Here is an 8,226-nt window from a genome sequence, read left to right on the forward strand (position 1 = left end):
CAGGAGGGAACTTGGGTCATTATCACCCAGCTCCCATCTGTTCTGCAAAGCCCATCTTCTCACTTTTTTAATCAAGAAAACAGTGTGGGAACATAAAGGATAAGGGAAAGGGGGAAAAAAACACCAGTCAGGGCATAAAATACAACTTTATTTTTACAAAATGTTCTTCTAGCTAATATAATACACAGTCCAAAGCACTTTACAAGGCAAACCCTCAAAAATTTTCTACCAAGTACCAGAATTCCTATATTCAGCTGGTGTAAATCATTGCTTCTGAGTTACACTGAGAGGCAGGTCACAACTGCCTAATTAAGCAGCTTCTCTTTGAGCAGAAAGTTAGATTTTATAGAAGTATAACTGTGAATTACTTTATATAGCCATTTGATGGAGAGAGAATGCAAGAAAAAAAATAAAAGCCAGGAAAAGCAAAAGGCTGCAGAAGAAAGAAAAGGGAATAAAATAAAGAAAGACAGAAAGAAAAAGTGAGAGAAACTAATTTATATATTTTGGGAGTTCAGTTCCTTTCATTGTGAAAGAATGGGAAAGTTTGGGAAGCCCAGACTAAATAACTCACAATGATAACAGGGTGATACCAAGAGCAGTAAAACTAATTTATTGGGCTGAGTTTATCTGATTCCAGGGAAAGTGAGCACTGCTGAATGCAGCTCTGACTGTGCCTGTGTCTGACAAGACACACAGCTCAGATGCAAAATTACATTAAGCAGATGTAGCCCATTAAGAAGCTGAGCTTGAAAATGTACTTTATCCTGTCAAGGCAAATCCTGGTTGAAAACTTGGGCCTTAAAAAAACTCAGAAAACAGAAAGATGTTCTATTTTGGGCTTTAATGCTTTAATCTTTTTTGTGTCAGTCATAGTTACAGGGTGATGATAAATATAAACCCACCTCCGCTGTATTTCTAACATAACTCCATCTCCTACCCTCAGCCAGAACAGAGAAAATCCCCTTAATATAAAACCCAGCAGAACCAGTCCTGGGCTCAATTATCACCCAGAGCTGGGTGAGGTTGGTGAGATCTCAAGGCAAAGCTGCTAACACACAAATCATGTGTTCCCACAGCCTGGGCTAAAATGTAGAGTGGCAGAGGAAGCACAGCTGGTCCATCCCTGCCTTGCACCTTCATCACAGGCAGTGCTGGGTTAGCTCATGTGTGGGGTCCCCAAGATGAGAAGATTCTCACTCTCTGCATGAGAGCTCCTGAAAATATGTGGGACATGGTGAAATGGAAGGAGAAAATGGATGGGATTCAAGATTTGTTGAGTAAAATTTGGTTGTGCTAAAAGAGGGTGTGTGTACTATTTAATAAAAGTGTTGGTGAACTCCCATACCAAATTTCTTTATATCTAGCCTATTTATACAACTGTATTAGTTATAAAATCAGAAAAGAACACTTGTTCTGGATTAAACCAAGCCAAAATATAAATCATGGGACTCAATTCTCACCACTGAATTTAGGTGTCTAATATTCTCATGTATTTCATCCATTCCACACACCACTGACAGAAATGTTCAGAAACACCAGCAAGATATCAAAAGGAAAGAAGGTCAATCTCATTACCCTGGCTAAGATCACTTTGAGGAGAAAAAGCATGATGTTGAAAGAATGGCCAGTGTCCTTCTAGGCAGGAAGATCTCTCAGTTTATCTAAATCTCTGAAGGTAAGCCTGGGCACTTAGGCTATTAACCAGATGATATAGAGTAATGGAAAATATTTTGCAAGGAGAAATCCTCTGCCAGCAGTTCAGTGTTCCTGTAAAACACAGTCACTGTATGGCATTCATTTTGTTCTTTGAAGTTTCTTTGTTTATGCTTTATTATCTGAAATATCCTCCTTAATGGCTGGGGGGGAAAAAGTTAGTTTGTACCAGTGCAATCATCAATTCAAGTCAAGTTCAGGGGCCTTGAGTCTGACATTTGATTGCAACTGTGAAGTGGACAGTGTGCTTGAATGGTTTGATTTTCTTTACAAACTCCATGAAAAGTAATTTTTAAAGTTTGCTTGGAATTCTATGCAAATCCCAAGATGAAAATGTTCCCTCTAATGGAGAGAAAAGGAAAAAGTAAATTTAACCAGCTAAATTCACATGTTTACAATGTTTGATTTCATTCATTGAGTTTCATTGTTTTATTTGGAAGTGTCTTTAAGCAATTTATGTAATAAAATAGATACCAGCTGTAATCATTTTGGGCATGAGAGTTACATAGGCTCATTTTTTGGTGCTAATAGCTCAGCTACTCTTAATAATTGATTAGCTTGGTTTATAACAAAACCAAACATCAAAACAAAAGGACCCCCATGACAAGCATCAGCCTAAGGATAAGCCCCACCTGACTTCCCACATCTGCTCAAGGGATATCTACATGAAAAGGGTTGCACCAACTCCCAGTAGACATAATTCATCTTATCCCAATCCCTTCTTTGGAGGCATTCCAGACTTCTACACTCTGAAAATATCTTTATTGCAGAGAGCTGAGAACAGCTTGCTCCAAAACCTGCCCAATGAATTCCTGCTGGGCAGTTCATCCAACAGCTTGTGGCTCTGTGCTGAGGTCCTGCTTAACTCAGAACCCCGCTTGGTGATTTGGGGCAGAATGAGCCTGATGGCTTTGCACAGCTGATTTTTGGGTGTCATCCAGTTTGCTGGCCCATGGTAGACATGGAAGAGCCTTTGAGACAAGTGCTGAAGGGAAGAAAATGTCCTCAAGTCCTTGCATCACAAGATGCAGGGGTGCAATTGAATTGCTTGAACATCAGCACTAATTGAAATACCCATGGGTGTCCTTTGGGTGCTCCTCTTCCAGCCCTGCTGGGCAGAGAATTCTCACAAGGACAGGGTCAGTCTGAAATGCCTCAAATGGCACCAGATGCTTCACTGCAAACTGCTGAGAGGAGTATTACCCAGGAGAGGAAAAGTTGTGTGTGGGAGTCAGGGCGAGCTGGGGAGTTATTGCTGTCTTAAATCAGGCCATTCTTTGCAGGTGTCATGTCAACAATTTTATGTCATACCCAAGAGCTGCTTCTGAAGTGTGGATGCACAGGGAGTTGCTTGCTGTCATCTCCCACTTCCCCCAAAGGCAAAGGTACTTCCAGCTCACATGCTGCTGGCAGCAAGGAAGGAAGCACCTGCAGAGGTGAGCCCTGGGTGGGGCTTTAATCTGTCTGAGCCATAAGAGGAGAGCAGAAGCTTAGAAAAGAAAACAGTTTTCCTGCCCAAGCCTGACCCTGGTCAGCATGTGCAGCACTTGGTAAGATTAATTGCATTTTGAGTGGAAAGCAGCTGCAGGTGGTGTGTGTTTTAGTGTCTGCAGGCAGCAGAGAAAGTTTGGGATCCCCCTGGGATGGACCTCGCTCACCTGGGGTGTTTGGCACTGGCACAGGCTGCCCTGAGAAGATGGGGATGCCCTGGAAGTGTCCAAGGCCAGGCTGGATGGGCTTGGAGCAGCCTGGTCTGGAGGGAGGTGTCCCTGTCCATGGCAGGGGTTTGGAATGAGATGAGCTTTAAGGTCCCTTCCAACCCAAACCATTCTGTGATTTGAAACATGTCTACCAGCTGGTTTCCTCTGATGATGACAGTTTGCTGTTATCAATGGCTTTCAGGATGACACAGACTACAGCATCTTTTCCTAAATTTCAAACTATTTTAGGGTAATTTTTAACTTGAAATTTAGGATGAGAAACTATGGAGAAGGAAGGATGCCTCTTAGAATAATGGATCTCAAATCCCTCTTTCTTCTGAAATAAGCATGAATTTTGAGAAAGCAGCCAATTCTCAAGGATGTTGAAATTTTGCTGTCACACACCCTAGAGCTTCAGACAAACACAGGATTGTGAGTACCCAACTTTACCTGGATTAGTTTTTATAGTTCCACCTTCACTCCAGTTCATCACCCACCACCACCAAGGAACACTCCAGACCTCATCCTGGACTGAACAAATTAGAAAATCTGAAAGAAACATGGGTCTCTATTTTTAAAAGCCCATTTGTCAGCAGTTACCATTTACTGGGATCTATTGGTAACTGGCATTTATAAGATTCAATTATCCAAGGCTTCCAGTGCTTTGGCCCTAATTCAGGAAAACTCCTATTCACACCTTTAGCCTTAAGCACATGAGCTGTCCATGTTTGAGCTGTTGCTGTGTCATGTGTCACAAAGTCAAACCATGAAAATTTCTAGGTCTGAAGCTCATCCTTACATCCACAGCAGCACTATTATGGGTCTGGTGGTTTTCTCCTAAGCTCTGCAGTCCTGGCAGCATGTCCCTTGATACCCCAGCTCCTGCAGTGGTGCAGCTGCCTGACACCCTCTTCTGCCTTAAGAGGAATTTCAATGTGGTTCTGGTAAATACCTTGAAAAATTCCACTTAAAACAGCATAAAAAAAGAAAACTTTCCACACAGCCCAGAAAGGATCTTTGAAATTTAAAACTCATTTAATTTACAATACAGACAAAACACCATCCACTTATTCTTAGCAAAAGAGGAAGTAAAACCAATCCACAATGTATTCTATTGTTACTATTTTTATTATTATTGTTGCTCTCACAATTAGAAAACACAGCTAATGCTGCTTCCAGGAACAGAGGGTAATTTGTACTTTAGATTAATAAACCATAGCTCTGCTGAGATATTTAATCAAACTCTGACTGATAAACTGCTCCTGAGAGGAAAACAAAACAAAACATGTTGTACATGTTAAAGTCATTAATCTCAGGTGGATTTTAAGTTTCCTGTTCTTCCTCCCTCTCTCCCAAATCTTGTTTTCTGCTCCATCTCTCTTGCAGAGGAGAAAGTCATGCCTGTGATAGCTCTGATCTGCTCTTGGGAGCAAAACAACCGTGTTTCAGAGCTGCAGGGAAAGGCAAATCCCTTGTCACAGGGTGGAGTTCTTGACCCCAGGACTGAATTTTCCTCTTGTTCCCCCTATTCCCAGAGCCTCCTCTGAGCACCTTCCCCAAGCAGGTAGCCCTGAGCTGGGCAGCACAAGCTTGTCTCACTTGGAGGATGATAATGTTGTCTGCAGGGATCTGTGTTCTAGCAGGAAGAGGGATGGTCCCTCAGGGACTCTTTCATCACTTTCCTGACAGAGACACTTCTAACTGTACTCAGATTTTTTTCTTCCTCCCTCACTCCTCTTCCCCTCACCAAGGGTTTTTCTAGCTGCATGTGAAATATTGTGGGCTGCCTGCTTCAGTATAATTAAGATACTTTCTGTTTTTGTGGAATAAAATACACAATCAGATAGGAGTTTTTATAATGAATGGCATTTGCCTACCTTATGGAGAAACCTACATGATATAAAACTGGAAGGGGTAAGGATGGGGGGAATTAATAAAAAAATGCAAAGCCAGCCATATGTATACAGGGTCCAAAACCTCAGATTTGAAAATAGCATTAAATCCAAACTGCTTTATTAAATCATAGATTTTTTTTTTCAAATTAAAAAATACTATGAGGCCACCAGCATAACACTCTTCAGGATAGCTTGGCTGTTTCCATCAGGAGTAATGGTGTAAAGCAGTGGAATAATAGTGTTTGTGGGAATAAATCAGATGTATTTTGCCAGCTAGTGTAAATCAACAGTGCTGTGTAGTACAACAAGGACCTGGGCCAAATTATATCAGCTGTTGGGATGTGGTAAAACTTGTTCTAAGAAGGGAACTACAGCATCACCTGACAAAGACATTCACAGTAATTAAAGCCATTTTCTGCAGCAGCTGAAGGATCTCAGTGTACCAGACCAAAGCCTTTCAAACTGCTTGCTGAAGGCCTGAGAAAGGGGTGATGTACTTTCCTTGCAAAGCTGGTTTGTGACAAATGTTCTCCCAAATATCTTTCACATGGCACATGCACAAAAAATTACAGAATCATAGAATGATTTGGGTTGGAATGGACCTTGGAGATCATCCAGCTCCAACCCCCTGCCATGGGCAGGGACACCTTCCACTAGACCAGGCTGCCCCAAACCCTGTCCAACCTGACCTTGGACACTTCCAGGGATGGGAAAAAAGAAATTTCTTCCTAACATCTAATCTAAACCTACCTTATTTCAGCCTAAAGCCATCAAACTGAGCAGGTGACCCTAGCTGGCTGGATGAAGCAGGCCTGTGTAACAAAGGAGGTTTATCAGACCTTGCCCTGTGCATGACTCACCTTAGTGAGCACATCACCCTGGCCCACTCCTGATACAGTGCAGCTGCTCCAGAGAAGAAAAGGGCCTGAAGTTTAGAAGTTATGGCAAAGGCAGTGTAGAACTGTTAACTCATAGACTAACAGCCTAAGGCGTGGGCTGGGGCCATGCAGACTCTTTTGTCAAAGAAGCAAAGTTCAGATGAAGCCCATGATGGATTATCTAGAGAAGCCAGCAGAGATTTTTAACATGGTCATCCCAAATGGCAAAACTCCAAACAATTCAGCCATTTCAGGTAAGAATCTTTGGTAACAGGCACCTGTGGCATGAGATGACAAAGTCTGAGTTACCACCATGGCTGAAGTTCTGCTGTGGGTTCATTTCCCACCTGATGGACCTGCAGATGCCTAACTGGTTTACTCACTGCTTTTAATTCCAGGTGATGATTTCTTCTGACATGACAAAGCCAGTCAAGGATCACAGGTCTGACATGGGAGGAGTGAAACGCAGCTGAACACAGTGGATGTATAGACCATTTCTTCCTTTTTACTGTTTTTTCACCAAGCAGAAAGACTCGTGACATCAGCAAGGGAGCAAGAAAAAGAGTCATTACAGAATGGCATTGAAATGCTCAGATTGTTCTTTGGTCAGAACATTTGTGCCTTGTTGGCTTCATCAGAAACTGGAAATAAAAATAGAATTCCTTAAAAGAATGAGAGTAGATGGTTTCTTTACATATCAAATGAAGCCAGATTCTGGCATGGGAGAGCAGTGGGATTTGTGCCACCAGCCTGTCTGCATGTCAGCCCAAAGACACCCACCACTCATCACACTGCACTGCAGAGACGTTTCAGTCCATCAGCTTTTATGGGGTGACAATAACACAAACCACTGACAAACTGTGAAAGGTCTTTTTTTTGCCTGCTCAGAACTGGGGGAGGGAAGGAGGCAAGGAGACCAAACCCATCACAGCAAAGCAAAGTAGCTGGAGTGAAAAAATACCTCTAATTTTGCTCTTTTAGCACATGATGCTTTTCTCCTCCAGCTCCCCAGGGCTGCTCACAGACATGTCAGAGGCAGTTGCGCCCTAGGGAGTGGCTGAGCAGGAAAAAAAGGAGGATTTGGAGAAAGATTGCAGTGTTACTGACATACTTCCCCTTAGGAAAGTGGCAGAGTCTGTCTACATTTGTGTAGGAGTGATTTTTGGCTGCTCACAGCATTTTACATGGGGTTGGGGTGCCCAAGAATGATCTGAAACACATCAGAAGCTCTGCTGCCTTCTGTTACTGGAGCACCACCCTTCTCCAACATCACTTTCCATAATCAGTATACAGGGCTGGATGACCACTAAAAAAAAAACCAAACCAAAAAATATCCCCCCCCAAAACCCCCAACAAAACAAACAAAAAACAAAACACCAAACAAAAATTAAAACACAAACAAACAAAACCAACAAACAAAACAACAAGCAAAACCAACAAGCAAATAAGGGAGCCTAGGCAATGTTAAAACCTCCACTGCACAGCAACTCCTCTCCATGTGCAGAGCCAGAAACCAACCACCCTTGACATGAGAAGTGTGAGTCATGTTTGTTACTAAGCTCCTCAGGGGCACTAGGAAATATTACGAAAAGAGTGATCTTGGCTAATTCTGCCCAAAATTAAGAGGCTGGGAAGGCAGGGAATAAAGAAATCTATCCAACACCAGTGAGTGCCTCAAACCAGGCTCTTTCCCCATCCTTGGTAGGAAAATCAGAATTGCTTTCCAAGTAGAAGAGTGAAACCATAATCTAACATTTTGCTGTTGCACCAGTAACTTCAGCATTTATTTCATACTATTGTTAATGCCTGTTTATAATATAAGGATATATTTATGTAGGAAGTAAAGTAGATGAAAGCACAAGATATAAATATTTCTGTATATCTGCATACAAAAGAAAATATGTACAGCCACAGTTAGTGGTTCTCTGGTGTGTCAGGGCAGGGCCATGTGAAGGACTGACACATTCCCATTCCTTCCTGCTGGGAATAGCTGCTGACATCCATGGCAGCCAGGGCTGCTCCATTCTCTGCAGTTTC

Source organism: Oenanthe melanoleuca, chromosome 1 (genome assembly GCF_029582105.1).
Source record: "Oenanthe melanoleuca isolate GR-GAL-2019-014 chromosome 1, OMel1.0, whole genome shotgun sequence".
Classification (NCBI taxonomy): Eukaryota; Metazoa; Chordata; class Aves; order Passeriformes; family Muscicapidae; genus Oenanthe; species Oenanthe melanoleuca.